Source organism: Pelobates fuscus, chromosome 1 (genome assembly GCF_036172605.1).
Source record: "Pelobates fuscus isolate aPelFus1 chromosome 1, aPelFus1.pri, whole genome shotgun sequence".
NCBI classification, from domain to species: Eukaryota; Metazoa; Chordata; class Amphibia; order Anura; family Pelobatidae; genus Pelobates; species Pelobates fuscus.
In genome coordinates this window covers 70,697,912-70,713,710 of record NC_086317.1, presented here as the reverse complement: position 1 = coordinate 70,713,710, position 15,799 = coordinate 70,697,912, and the positions used below count along the sequence as shown (strand labels likewise).

General features: G+C 48.3%; 1 protein-coding gene across 1 annotated transcript in view; it reads left to right on the top strand.

Annotated features, from left to right (window-relative positions):
- Nucleotides 1-2,696: 2,696 nt before the first annotated feature.
- Nucleotides 2,697-15,799, top strand: part of TMEM248 (transmembrane protein 248) — a 30,910-nt gene continuing 17,807 nt past the window's right edge. The window contains exon 1 of the mRNA XM_063449693.1: nt 2,697-2,903. The gene's annotated coding sequence lies outside the window, so the exon portion shown is untranslated. The remainder of the gene's footprint in view (nt 2,904-15,799) is intronic.

Genomic DNA, 15,799 nt, shown 5'->3' with positions numbered 1-15,799 from the left:
AAGCCTCTGCTCCTTAAAGCAAAACATTTATCCATACTATACAAATTTATCCAAAAGGACACATCACCCTAAATACATGACAGCATGGGAAGAGGAACTACACATCTCATTTTCCAACACCGAATATGCACGGCTTTTCTCCAACATCTTTCACGCCTCCGTCAGTAACTATACCCAAGAGGGCAACTACAAGAGAATAGCAAGATGGCACTACACCCCCTCACGCCTACACCATCTATTCCCTCAAACATCAGCACAATGCTGGAGATGCTAGCAGAAAAAAAGGCACACCAGACCACATATGGTGGTCATGCGAGCTGATACAACCCTACTGGAAGCGTATATTGGCCATAATACAGGTCATCACTGGACAGCGTGTACAATGCAAGCCGAAAACAACCCTGTGTCTTTTACATCCCTCCCCATCCTCAACAAAAACATGAATCCTCACTGACCACCTCCTAACAGCTGCCAACATGATGATCTCTTAAGCCACATCTTGTATCACATATTGAATGTTTATATACCTTGATACCGCTACTGTGGGGTACTGAGGCTGTTTGTTAATTATGTGCACAACAGAAATTAAAATGTAAAAAAGAAAAAAAAAGACAGAAGACAGCCTCTATTGGCTGCATCCCAGAGAGCCGCTAGAGGCGCTGCCTGGCCTTTCACAGAGCTTGACTCCGTGAAACAATGCTGACCATCCTCACGCTTTGCATGAAGCCATCCAACGTCTTCTAAAACACCATATAAGCATTGATTCAATGGTTTCCTAGGGGAGGGTCTAATGCGCGCATGGGCGTTAGGTCCCCCTGTCGGAGTAGGTGGTGTACCAATTTAGCACTGAGGGACATCAGCACTGGAATCGGGGAAGGGATTAAAGGTTTGTTTTTTTAACTCTTTATGAGATGGGGACGACACCAGTGGGCACTTGAGTGTTAGTGTGATGGGAATCCAGCATGGTCAAAATTTAGTAGGCCAAGATTTCCATGTGGCATATGTGTGTTGTGTCAGTTAGTTAGCTACACATAGCTAGGATACTGTCATCAATGGACTGAGTATGTGCAGGAATGCAGGAACTGAAATTGCACTTATTTCCTTTGTCTTGGATGAGCCATGTGGTCTGACCAGATGTATTAGTCTATATTCTGCTCATTGATTGGTTAAATGTATATGTGGGTGTAGCTATTAATGGGAGGAGTTATAGTGCTATATAAGGAATGTACACCATGTGTTGGTCTCTCAGATATTTTTGGAACAGGAGTTCATCTGAGTCCGTATGTTAATAAAGACTTCTTACTTCCTGAAGACCTGAATCCATTTCTCTGTGTTTGGCTTCTGCTAGTTTACTCGGTAACATTAGGAACACAACTCTGTATTCCTAATACTATAGAATCCCTTTAACCTCTTAAGGACACATGACGTGTCTGACACGTCATGATTCCCTTTTATTCCAGAAGTTTGGTCCTTAAGGGGTTAAGCAGGGGTGACCAAAAGATAGATCCTCAGATGTTGTAGAACTACATCTCCCATGATGCTTTACATGCCGTTAGTATGACAAAGCACCATGGAGATTGCAGTTTCAAAACATCTGGGTGTCTACCTTTTGGGCACCTCTAACTTTAACCCCTTAAAGGGAAACTCCAGTGCCAGAAAAACGATCCGTTTTTCTGGCACTGGAGGGACCCTCTCCCTCCCACCCCCCAATCCCCGGTTACTGAAGGGGTGAAAACCCCTTCAGTCACTTACTTGGGACAGCGGCGATGTCCCTCGCCGCTGTCTCCGCCTCCGCGACGCTCCTCCCAGTGATTGCGTCGGCCGGTGGGCGAGACTGATCTCGCCCGCCGGCCGAGGAGACCTAATGCGCATGCGCGGAAATGCCGCGCATGCGCATTACGTCTCCCCATAGGAAAGCATTGAAAAATCATTTCAATGCTTTCCTATGGGGTTTTGAGCGACGCTGGAGGTCCTCACACAGCGTGAGGACGTCCAGCGACGCTCTAGCACAGGTTTCCTGTGCTAGAACCCAGGAAGTGACCTCTAGAGGTGGAGTTAACCCTGCAATGTAATTATTGCAGTTTATAGAAAAGAGTAGTGGGAGTTGGCACCCAGACCACTCCAATGAGCAGAAGTGGTCTGGGTGCCTAGAGTGTCCCTTTAAGGACCAAGCATCTGGAATAAAAGGGAATCATGACATGTCACACACGTCATGTGTCCTTAAGGGGTAAAGGAACACTCCAAGCACCATAACTAGTACATTGCGCTTTACCGGTTATGGTGCTATTATCGCCTGGGTAACCCTGCAATGTGCAGTGTCAACTCCGAATTCTTGAGTACTGGCAGGTTTATTTACTAACATGTAAATTCAAAGCTAGTTTTACATTTAAGGTAAATAGTTTAAATGGAATCTATGTCAGCTATGCTTCCACTTAAGCTGCTCCAACCTAAACATTTAAATTCACTTTGAATCCTCACTTTAGTAAATAACCCTGTCAGCCCTAAAATGTAAATGTAAGTGGTGAAATTGAGGCCATTAATATGAGGGTCTTAATGAATAATAAAAAGAAAAAAAAGAACAAAAAAAACCCTCATATTTATTGGTTTATTATGAGACCTGGGAGCCCCGACGTTTGTCACTAAACACGCGCTATAAGTAAAGTTATTCGAAAAAAAACAACGTCAAGGCGGAGACTGCAGCTTGTGACAGGTCGGCATTGCCTCCGGAAACAGTAGCTAAGGAAGTCAGGGAGCAGGAGGAGAGCAACAGAGAGCAGCCTTCCGCCTGTCACACAGACACAGGCATGTCAGAGCCCGGGCTCCCGCCATACACCCCGACACCGGCCGCCTGAGAGCGGGAACCCGGGGACAGGCCGGCAGCGCGGACATTGCAGGCCCTGCAGGTGAGCGCGGGGCATGCTGGGTACTGACTGGCAGTGCCAGGGAGAGAGTCAGGCAGACATTACTGGGAGAGACAGGGAGCCAGGCAGACATTACTGGCAGAGCCAGGCAGACATTACTGGGAGAGCCAGGCAGACATTACTGGGAGAGCCAGGCAGACATTACTGGGAGAGCCAGGCAGACATTACTGGCAGAGCCAGGCAGACATTACTGGCAGAGCCAGGCAGACATTACTGGCAGAGCCAGGCAGACATTACTGGCAGAGCCAGGGAGAGAGCCAGGCAGACATTACTGGCAGAGCCAGGCAGACATTACTGGCAGAGCCAGGCAGACATTACTGGCAGTGCCAGGGAGCCATTACTGGGAGAGCCAGGGAGAGAGCCAGGCAGACATTACTGGCAGTGCCAGGGAGAGAGCCAGGCAGACATTACTGGCAGTGCCAGGGAGAGAGCCAGGCAGACATTACTGGCAGTGCCAGGGAGAGAGCCAGGCAGACATTACTGGCAGTGCCAGGGAGAGAGCCAGGCAGACATTACTGACAGTGCCAGGGAGAGAGCCAGGCAGACATTACTGGGAGAGACATGGCTGGTACCTGACAGGCCGAGAGCGCTGTACAACCTGCGTTAGTTACTGCTTTCAGGGTTTGGGGCTTGGTAGATCGGTCAGTGCCCGGGGAGGCTGTTTACAGGACATCCCATGGGGGCAGTGCCAAGGGAGAGGCCTTGCAGGCCAAGGACTTGTAACACGGCCTGATCTCCTCTCTTACGACGCTGGGATGAAGGGGGAAAAAACTCAACAAAACATGTTTATTTATCAAATTTGTGCCAGGCATGAGGACACTTTATTTTTTTTTTTTTTTAAATATATTTTTTTTAATCCGAGGAAAGGGAAATTAAGATGCAGTGCATTTGCCATGAAGGAGAGGGGTGAAATTTTCATTGCATTGATGGGGAGGATAGAGGTGTAATTTGCAGAGCATTGCCAGTAAGGAGAGGGATGTAATGTGCAGAGCATTGCCAGTAAGGAGAGGGATGTAATGTGCAGAGCATTGCCAGTAAGGAGAGGGATGTAATGTGCAGAGCATTGCCAGTAAGGAGAGGGATGTAATGTGCAGAGCATTGCCAGTAAGGAGAGGGATGTAATGTGCAGAGCATTGCCAGTAAGGAGAGGGATGTAATGTGCAGAGCATTGCCAGTAAGGAGAGGGATGTAATGTGCAGAGCATTGCCAGTAAGGAGAGGGATGTAATGTGCAGAGCATTGCCAGTAAGGAGAGGGATGTAATGTGCAGAGCATTGCCAGTAAGGAGAGGGATGTAATGTGCAGAGCATTGCCAGTAAGGAGAGGGATGTAATGTGCAGAGCATTGCCAGTAAGGAGAGGGATGTAATGTGCAGGGCATTAATGGGGGGGGGGAGGTGGGGTAAGGGGAGTAGTTTGCAGCGCATTGAGGGGGGGGGGAGGGGGGAGTAGTTTGCAGGGCATTGATGGGGGGAGAGGGGAGTAGTTTGCAGGGAATTGATGGGGGGGAGAGGGGAGTAGTTTGCAGGGCATTGATGGGGGGGAGAGAGGGGAGTAGTTTGCAGGGCATTGATGGGGGGGAGAGAGGGGAGTAGTTTGCATGGCATTGATGGGGGGGGAGCGAGGGGAGTAGTTTGCAGGGCATTGGAGGGGGGGGGGAGAGGGGAGTAGTTTGCAGGGCATTGATGGGGGGGGAGAGGGGAGTAGTTTGCAGGGCATTGATGGGGGGGGAGAGGGGAGTAGTTTGCAGGGCATTGATGGGGGGGGAGAGGGGAGTAGTTTGCAGGGCATTGATGGGGGGAGAGGGGAGTAGTTTGCAGGGCATTGATGGGGGGGGAGAGGGGAGTAGTTTGCAGGGCATTGATGGGGGGGGAGAGGGGAGTAGTTTGCAGGGCATTGATGGGGGGGAGAGGGGAGTAGTTTGCAGGGCATTGATGGGGGGGGAGAGGGGAGTAGTTTGCAGGGCATTGACGGGGGGGGGGAGAGGGGAGTAGTTTGCAGGGCATTGACGGTGGGGGGAGTAGTTTGCAGGGCATTGACGGTGGGGGGAGTAGTTTGCAGGGCATTGACGGTGGGGGGAGTAGTTTGCAGGGCATTGACGGTGGGGGGAGTAGTTTGCAGGGCATTGACGGTGGGGGGAGTAGTTTGCAGGGCATTGACGGTGGGGGGAGTAGTTTGCAGGGCATTGACGGTGGGGGGAGTAGTTTGCAGGGCATTGACGGTGGGGGGAGTAGTTTGCAGGGCATTGACGGTGGGGGGAGTAGTTTGCAGGGCATTGACGGTGGGGGGAGTAGTTTGCAGGGCATTGACGGTGGGGGGAGTAGTTTGCAGGGCATTGACGGTGGGGGGAGTAGTTTGCAGGGCATTGACGGTGGGGGGAGTAGTTTGCAGGGCATTGACGGTGGGGGGAGTAGTTTGCAGGGCATTGACGGTGGGGGGAGTAGTTTGCAGGGCATTGACGGTGGGGGGAGTAGTTTGCAGGGCATTGACGGTGGGGGGAGTAGTTTGCAGGGCATTGACGGTGGGGGGAGTAGTTTGCAGGGCATTGACGGTGGGGGGAGTAGTTTGCAGGGCATTGACGGTGGGGGGAGTAGTTTGCAGGGCATTGACGGTGGGGGGAGTAGTTTGCAGGGCATTGACGGTGGGGGGAGTAGTTTGCAGGGCATTGACGGTGGGGGGAGTAGTTTGCAGGGCATTGACGGTGGGGGGAGTAGTTTGCAGGGCATTGACGGTGGGGGGAGTAGTTTGCAGGGCATTGACGGTGGGGGGAGTAGTTTGCAGGGCATTGACGGTGGGGGGAGTAGTTTGCAGGGCATTGACGGTGGGGGGAGTAGTTTGCAGGGCATTGACGGTGGGGGGAGTAGTTTGCAGGGCATTGACGGTGGGGGGAGTAGTTTGCAGGGCATTGACGGTGGGGGGAGTAGTTTGCAGGGCATTGACGGTGGGGGGAGTAGTTTGCAGGGCATTGACGGTGGGGGGAGTAGTTTGCAGGGCATTGACGGTGGGGGGAGTAGTTTGCAGGGCATTGACGGTGGGGGGAGTAGTTTGCAGGGCATTGACGGTGGGGGGAGTAGTTTGCAGGGCATTGACGGTGGGGGGAGTAGTTTGCAGGGCATTGACGGTGGGGGGAGTAGTTTGCAGGGCATTGACGGTGGGGGGAGTAGTTTGCAGGGCATTGACGGTGGGGGGAGTAGTTTGCAGGGCATTGACGGTGGGGGGAGTAGTTTGCAGGGCATTGACGGTGGGGGGAGTAGTTTGCAGGGCATTGACGGTGGGGGGAGTAGTTTGCAGGGCATTGACGGTGGGGGGAGTAGTTTGCAGGGCACTGACGGTGGGGGGAGTAGTTTGCAGGGCACTGACGGTGGGGGGAGTAGTTTGCAGGGCACTGACGGTGGGGGGAGTAGTTTGCAGGGCACTGACGGTGGGGGGAGTAGTTTGCAGGGCACTGACGGTGGGGGGAGTAGTTTGCAGGGCACTGACGGTGGGGGGAGTAGTTTGCAGGGCACTGACGGTGGGGGGAGTAGTTTGCAGGGCACTGACGGTGGGGGGAGTAGTTTGCAGGGCACTGACGGTGGGGGGAGTAGTTTGCAGGGCACTGACGGTGGGGGGAGTAGTTTGCAGGGCACTGACGGTGGGGGGAGTAGTTTGCAGGGCATTGACGGTGGGGGGAGTAGTTTGCAGGGCATTGACGGTGGGGGGAGTAGTTTGCAGGGCACTGACGGTGGGGGGAGTAGTTTGCAGGGCATTGACGGTGGGGGGAGTAGTTTGCAGGGCATTGACGGTGGGGGGAGTAGTTTGCAGGGCATTGACGGTGGGGGGAGTAGTTTGCAGGGCATTGACGGTGGGGGGAGTAGTTTGCAGGGCATTGACGGTGGGGGGAGTAGTTTGCAGGGCATTGACGGTGGGGGGAGTAGTTTGCAGGGCATTGACGGTGGGGGGAGTAGTTTGCAGGGCATTGACGGTGGGGGGAGTAGTTTGCAGGGCATTGACGGTGGGGGGAGTAGTTTGCAGGGCATTGACGGTGGGGGGAGTAGTTTGCAGGGCATTGACGGTGGGGGGAGTAGTTTGCAGGGCATTGACGGTGGGGGGAGTAGTTTGCAGGGCATTGACGGTGGGGGGAGTAGTTTGCAGGGCATTGACGGTGGGGGGAGTAGTTTGCAGGGCATTGACGGTGGGGGGAGTAGTTTGCAGGGCATTGACGGTGGGGGGAGTAGTTTGCAGGGCATTGGGGGGGGGAGAGGGGAGTAGTTTGCAGGGCATTGGGGGGGGGAGAGGGGAGTAGTTTGCAGGGCATTGATGGGGGGAGAGGGGAGTAGTTTGCCAGCATTGATGGGGGGAGAGGGGAGTAGTTTGCAGGGCATTGATGGGGGGGGAGAGGGGAGTAGTTTGCAGGGCATTGGTGGGGGAGGGGGGAGAGGGGAGTAGTTTGCAGGGCATTGATGGGGGGGGAGAGAGGGGGGAGTAGTTTTCAGGGCATTGATGTGGGGGGAGTGGGTAGTAGTTTGCAGGGCATTGATGTGGGGGGAGTGGGTAGTAGTTTGCAGGGCATTGATGTGGGGGGAGTGGGTAGTAGTTTGCAGGGCATTGGTGGGGTGAGGGGGGGAGAGGGGAGTAGTTTGCAGGGCTTTGGTGGGGTGAGGGGGGGAGAGGGGAGTAGTTTGCAGGGCTTTGGTGGGGTGAGGGGGGGAGAGGGGAGTAGTTTGCAGGGCATTGGTGGGGTGAGGGGGGGAGAGGGGAGTAGTTTGCAGGGCATTGGTGGGGTGAGGGGGGGAGAGGGGAGTAGTTTGCAGGGCATTGGTGGGGTGAGGGGAGTAGTTTTCAGGGCATTGATGGGGGGGAGGGGGGAGGAGAGGGGAGTAGTTTGCATTGGCCTGAGGGGGACGTAGTCTGCAGGAGCATTGCTATGGAGAAATAATTGTCATGGTGGATTGTGTGCTGACAATGGGTTTATCAGGTTGTGCTGTTATTAAAGTGAAGCTGCCATTGCAGTTTTCCCAACTATCTGGCCTGACTCCTATTATACAACTAACTGTTTCTGCCCAACTGAAAGCTCATATTTAGATGTATTTTCTTTTTTTCTTTACCCCGGTCTCCTACTGAGAGCATAAATCATGTTTTCAGTGTGTGTTACACTTGCTGTAACACACACCTCTCCTGCATACCCCTGTTTGGGAAACATTCTTGGTTCGCATAACGGGTTAAAAGTTCCCAACACTTTTTACGTTGGCTTTGTGCAAATAAAACTTCTGTTATCTATCTCTATTCTCAGACTGTCTGTCCAATAAATCATTCTGGCTGTTTCTCTCCCCTCTCTGTGCTGCTCTCACCAAAGACTGTCCCTTCTTCCACTTGTAGGCATTTCTTTCCTTTAGGCTGAATGTAATAATTAGACTCCCAGAGGAGGGTTTTCTCTGATAAGACATACAGAGCTCAGCCTCTTTATCTCTGTGCAGATGCGCACAGGTTTGGCACAGACTGAACTAACTGAGAGGTGTTGTAAAGGGCTGTTTTCTCCAGCAATTCTCTATAATTTAAGATTTAGTTGTATGTGTCATGACAGGTACCCTTTATAGAGAGAGGTTGGCAAAGGTAGATAACCTGTAGCTCTCCTGCAGTTATTTTGCAGTAGATCTGATTGTGCTTTTCAATACACACAGGTGCTTTTCTCTTATTTCTGATTTTCATTAGTATTATTAAGACTTGAGTTCTGTGGCAGGTGGATAGCTACTTGTCGTGATTACCTTACATCTACAAGCTTTTTGACCTGAATTTGCAGACCAGACTTGGTAATATCAATACAAGAGAGAGCATTTTGCATAAAGTGTGAATGACCTGGTGGCAGCTGTGGAGAACTTGTTAGTATGATTATTTGTAATCAAATTGTGATGAACGTATATTAGAAGTTGTATATTTATACATTGACCTTGTTAGTAGTATTTAAAGATGAGATTGAAACCAAATAAGGTAATTGCATACATCAGGCTTTTTATTGTTTATTTTCATAATGACACTGGATAGATGACATTACATTTCCTTTTATGTAAAAAATAAAATAAAAAAATAGCTATTAGTGTTTCATTGACTGTAAGCAATCAGATGTATTATGTTTATTTTCAGGATAAAGGCATCTATTAGGGATAGGTTCCACCAATACTAGATCCTATATTTGGCATTTTTCCTATAATTGTTCTTGTAATTTGCTAATATTACCGAAAACTAACTGCTCCCAGTCATTGCACACCATCTTCCGCATCTAGAATTCCAGGCAGTCGCAATATTCCGGAGCTCCGAGGCCCAAACGAGAGAGAACTGACAAAACCCCAACTAACCGACACCCGGACCACGGCAAAAGCCCAAGACCTACATCCCGACGATATGGGACGCAAAACCGGCAAGAAAATCCCGGGGAAAAACAACCCGGGACTCACCATAGGAGACATGTGGCGGCAGGCCCGAGGCGCAAACGAAGCCAACATGGCGGCGCTCCATGGAGGCTGCTCGGACTTCTCCGATGACCTCTCAGGTGAGGAATACCTACCGACCCACACAGCAGGACGGCCCTCACCACCGACCAACGCCACTCAGGACCCCACACCAGTGACGGTAGCGATCCTTAAGCAAATGCTGGCAGACCATCACAATGACATCCACAAAGAGATCGCTGCACTGAGGGGGGATCTAAAGGGGGTGACCAGCCGCCTAAATATGCTAGAAAACCGAACCGAAACGAACTCCGACGACATAAGGGAGCTCAAACGCATGGTACAGGAGCTGCGTCTGCAACAACGCTCTCACGATTACCGCATGGCCGAAATCGAAGATGCCAGACGGCGAAACAACCTCAAACTCAGGGGGCTCCCAGAGAGCGCCACAGATGCGGGCCTACCACAGACCATCAAACGCCTGCTCGCTATGATACTACCACCGGCGCAGGCAGAGCACATTCACCCAGAAAACAGCTTCAGAATCCCCAAGTCACCAAAGGCACCCACTGGGTCTACCAGGGACACTATAATAGTTCTCCGGAAAGGTTCCGACAAGATGGCGATACTAGACGCCCTGCGGGGCAAGACGCCTCCACAGTTTGATGGCAGGACTTTAAATTTTTACGCAGACCTCTCCAGCGGCACCTTAGCTTGGAGACGGTCCCTCCAGCCACTTACCGCCCTACTCCGCCAAAAAGGCCTCAACTACCGCTGGCGACCAGCTCACACCCTCACGGTCCAACAGGGACCTGACTCGCATCAGATCCGGGACTTAAGCGACGCAGCACCACTTCTACTATCCTTAGGCCTCTCTATGGACTCCATCCAACCAAAAGGCCAGAAGAGCCAAGCTTCCCCGCAACACAGCTGGGACCCAACCAGGACCGTCCCGTTTGTCCCACAGGGCCTCACACCGGACCCATACGTCACCATCACCACTTGAACAGTGATGGACGATCACAGGGACTATCGGTTCCAATGACAAGCACGCCTGTGGTGGTTGACTTATACCTGTTTCTTCCTTATCCTTTACTTTTTACTGGAAACCAACTTCAACACATCTCACTCACTAGATCCTTACCTATGGTTGGCATCGAGGGTACCGGGACACTTGGACAGAGCAACACCAAACCCAAGTTACGCTGGTTTAGTCACCGACCCGGTTGGACCCAATCACTCAGCTCGAGCACTGTATGCTCTCACGCTGTTCCGTACGCACTTGTTTTTTCTTTTTCCTTTCCTAAGCATGCCGCACTTCGACAAATGTGACCACCCATAGACCTAAGATTCCAGGCCCGATTGCTGTAAGCTACACGTATAGCCCGCCTGTTCCTTTTACTCAGCCAAAATTCACAAAATGTGTTACTAATTGTTCTATTTATGTTATTCTTTGATTATTTCCCATTTACATGTAAACAGCAACTCAATTCACTATCAACATGTACTAGTTTGCCTGTACTGGCATACTTTAATTATGCACCATAAATACCTTCATTAATGGGGTACTGCAAGAGTCGCCTTAACAGACTTGCTCACTTTGCTGGGCAGACTAGTGGCACTGTAACGACCAGCTCCATGGGGCTGGTGGGAACCCTGACTTGCCTATCACGGCTACACTCATACTACACTCCACCCCTACAGTAGCATAATGTAGTATACACAGTCACTCCACACTTCAGTAAGCTACGTCGCACCCAACAACTAACTAACCTCGGAAGATCACTCATCCCCTCTCTCAATGAAACCGTGCGCACCTTTATGCATTCCCACTAGGAGGGAGTACACTACAGATCTCATCTGCTCGCTACCCCACTGTTGAATATAGCACACACAGGTACAGCCTCATACCCTACTTAATTTAAAGGTGTTAAGACACGCACATACCTTTATGCAGACTACAAGACGTTGAATGCCCTAGGATTGACAAGCATGTTTGGTAATGAGCATAGGTATGATCTCGCAGCCGAGACGCAGTAAGCGCCCAGGCCGTAATTGTCTGGCAATGTAAATGTCTGTAACGTAATATGTCATAGCCTATGTATCTCTGGGCATTATACTTTATCCTACCTAGCACGCACCATGAGCATTTGAACTACCTACACCTGTTCCTATATACACGTTAAACTTATAATTTACCTAACAAATACACAACTGGGTTAACATTACCAACATATCTTGCTTAGTAACATGTTGTTATCTCTTTTGTTCGTCCGCGTATAAATGTTATAAATTTGCAATTCGTGTACCTACTAATGCTGACACTTGTGTACCGTATGACATTAGATTGGTTTTACCACGTTTAACAATGTTTAACAATATGTTTACAAGTTGTTCAAAAACAAAAAATGTGCCTGCACCTCAATGCCATGCATGTATAAATTTATGATATCGACGTGATTATGTCTGCTGTTGTGGCAGCGTATATCTTTCTGTCAAACCATGCACAATAAAAAAAAAAGAATTCCAGCCGCCCCCCCAATGAGGCACAACCTCACTTTGCCCCTCCCTGTGAGTATCGGCATGCAGGAAGGTGAGACCATGAATAATCTACTGTAACATACTGCCTGCTTGTCAGCAATTTTACTCCTACTATATTCAGCACATTCCGTTAATTCTAGATTTGTGTAGAAATAAAAAAATAAAGTAATAATAATTTAAATACAAAATATCAGCACTAGTTATTGGCAATCAGCCCAAAAGGGGACAGATAATCTGTATCAGCATGAGCTCAATGAGACAGCCACTAGAGGCTGGATTTTAACCCACGTGTAAACATAGCAGTTTCTCTGAAACTGCTATGTTTACAGCAGGCAGGGTTAACCCTAGAGGGACCTGGCACCCAGACCACTTAATTGAGATTAAGTGGTCTGGGTGCCTATAGTGGTCCTTTAAGCTTACATAGGTTGGTATGCAGTCAGAATACCAAGTACTATACACAAAGGGTGGCTCTGCACACATGCAAGCAGTGCACTGTCCACAAGGTAAAGAAAAAGACAAAATTATATTCTGCACATTAATGAATAACCCCCAATATGTTCATTGCTCTACACAGCCATATAATGAATTTAAAGGGAAGACGAGAAGGAGGAGGGTAGGGGCTCCCGCCCGCCGCCGCTGTCTTCTTCACGTCAGCATGGAGGGATGTTGGTGCGGGGCACGGCAAAGGGAAGCCTCTGAGGTGAATCCTGTGTGTGTGTCAGGCTGTCAATCTGTAAATTTTCGGCAGATTCGCCCCATTTTCAGCCGAAATTTCGGTGCATCCCTAAAAATGTTAAAGATTTAACAAGTGACATTAAAGAGACACTATAGTAACCAAAACTACAGCTTAATGTAGTTGTTCTGGTGAGTATAGCCTGTCCCTGCGGGCTTTTCCATGTAAACACTGCCTTTCAGAGAAAAGGCGGTGTTTGCATTACAGCCTAGTAACACCTACAGTGGCCACTCCTCAGACAGCCACTAGAGGTGCTTCCTGGGTCAGTGCTTCAGTTTCCAGCACTGACGGTCAGCGTCTTCACCCTCCGCATAAAGAAGCTGAACTTTCCTTATAGAGATCCATTGATTCAGTGCATCTCTATGAGGAGATGCTGATTGGCCAGGGCAATGTTTGGCCCCGTCCCACCTCCTTGATGATCTCAGCCAATCCTATGCTGTTCCTATGGTAAAGCATTGGGTTGGCTGAGATAATCAATTCTGAGGTCAGCCAAGGAGGCACAACAGTGGCAGTGCCAGCGCCTGCAGTCCCAAGTGGCGCTGGAAATAAGGTACGTTTTCTTACCTTTTAAGTTGGGTGGGGGCAAGCCACCTAAATGGTGGTTTTAACACTATATGCTCAGGGAGAGGGGAGGGAGTCCGTCACTCAGGGGATTGCCTTAACGACGAGTGACGGACCTCGTCCGTCACCTGTTAAAATTAACCCCAGATCGTGGGGTTAATGGTGCTCCGGTCTACATCTGTATTAGAGGCAGACCGGGAGCACCGACTCACGCTTCCCAGCACATGTTCCCGCTCTGACAGCATGTCAGAGCGAGCACATGTGCTCAGTATACTCACCTTCCGCCTCCCTGCACTTTCGGGTTCACTGTGAAGTGCAGGGAGACGGATCAGTGCTGATCCTGCCCCCTGTAAAAAAATAAATAAAGTTAAATTAAAATCCCACCCCCCTTTACCCAGTCCAAATAAAAATTAACCCCTTCCCTGCCAGTCGATCACTGCCTACAGTGATCAAAATACAGATTTTTTTTTTTTAACCCCTGACTATTAACTTTTATTTTTTTTTTAACCCTCAGGGGTTCAATTTATTTAACTAATTTAAATATTGTATAATTAAATATTTTTCTAGCTGGGGTGGGTGGGAGTTATGGGAAAATGGGGAATTTACTGTTAGTGCTGCTTACTGCTAGTTAGGGTTTAACGGTAAAAAAAAAAAAAAGCTTAGAAAAATGTTAAATCTGTGTAAAAAAAAAAAAAAAAAAGTTTTAAGAAAGTTTAGGAAACTTAAAAAAAATTAATAAGCAAAACATAAGTTTAAAAAATTAGTTTTAAAAAGTTAAAAAATACATTTAAAAACGCTCATTACCACTACACCTGGAACAAACTAGAGAAAAAATGATCCCACGCCAAGGTTCAAAATATGCCTTTTGAATTACCCTAGGGTGTATTCTTTAATAAATAGTATGTGTTTGTGGGGAGGTTTCAATAACCAACCATCTAAACTATTTCAAATTGGAGCATGGACACAGCATAAAACTTCAAAGTTAGAAAAAAAAAAACTGGCTGCGTCTCAAATGTGCCCCTTCAACATCCACATATACCTGGCAAAGGTACATACGGTGGTATTGCTGTACTCAGACGACATAGCTGAGCAACATATGATGTATTATACAGTGGTAGCACACATAAGGTTTGCAAAATATACTGTGCAAACTCATTGTGTGTCAAAAAGGCAGAAAAAACGCTTATTATCACTACACCTGGTACAAGCTAGCGGAAAAATGATCCCACGCTAAGGTTCAAAATATGCCTTTTGAAATACCCTGGGATGTCTTCTTTAAGAAATGGTATGGCTTTATGGGGTATTTGGATTATATAGCCTGGTAAAATACTCTAAAATGAGACATGGGCACAGCGTAAAAATGTAAAGTTTAAAAAAAAAATAATGGAATGGCTGTGTCCCAAATGTGCCCCTCCGATGTCCACATATACCTGGCAAAGGTACATACGGGGGTATTTTTGTACTCCGCAGACATAGCTGAGCAACATATGAAGTATTATACTGTGGTAGTACACATAAGGTTTGCAAAATATACTGTGCAAACTCACTTTGTGTGTCAAAAAGGCAGAAAAAACGCTTATTACCACTACACCTGGTACAAGCTAGCGGAAAAATTATCCCACGCTAAGGTTCAAAATATGCCTTTTGAAATACCCTGGGGTGTCTACTTTAAGAAATGGTAGGCCTTTGTGGGGTAGTTTGAATTTAAAACTTACGAAGATGCTTGGAAATTGCACATAGGCCCAGCATCAAAATTAAAAGTTCAGTAAAAAATGATATGGCTTGGTCTCCTATATGGCACTGTAGCTACACGAAATAGTGCCAAAGACATTCATTATCTGCAGGAGGGTGACTTGCTTGATGTGGTGCTGCTGGTGGCTGGAGTGCTGCTCCTTCTCTCCCGTCCCCCTCGCCGTGCTCGGGAGGAAGTGACACATTGTCACTTCCTCCAAGCATCCTACACTACCTAAGTGCTTGGGCCACCCGATGGGAAAATCGCAGCGGAACATTGGGAAACGCTACTTTAACCTAAAGTACATGCTGCAGTGTCTTTCTTAGATTAATTTATTAACATTACATATTAAGATACAAGTAACACTGAGTAGATTAGATTAATTTAGTAACAATGGAAAACCGAGATTTGGTTACAATTAATTTAGCATTATGTTTAATGTATTGATTCAGGTCAAGAATACAAACTCTTCTTCCTGGATCAACCCTAGTATTGTCACGTTTAATGTGACTTTTAGTTTTCCACCCTTACATAAATTTAGTCAATCTTCAAATTGTAGAGGTTTAAAAAAACTTTTTTTTTTGTTTTTTTAGCTAAAATAGTCAGGTGTAGTCAGGCGCGGTGTAGCACAGCATTTTGCTGCGCATTTGCATTATCCTTCCAATGCTTCCCTATGGGGATTGACTGAAATCATAAACATTGATAATCTCCGCCAAAGAGATGAAGCTTTTTCAAGGAGACTGACGAGGGAGATTTGTGAACATTATGCAATTTAAATGTGCTTCTCATTAATTACTCCTAACATGATTATCAAACATAAATTGTTTAAACTAATAACGCATGAACAATTGGGTTGAGATAACGTAGGTTGTGGCCTACATATTTAAAACC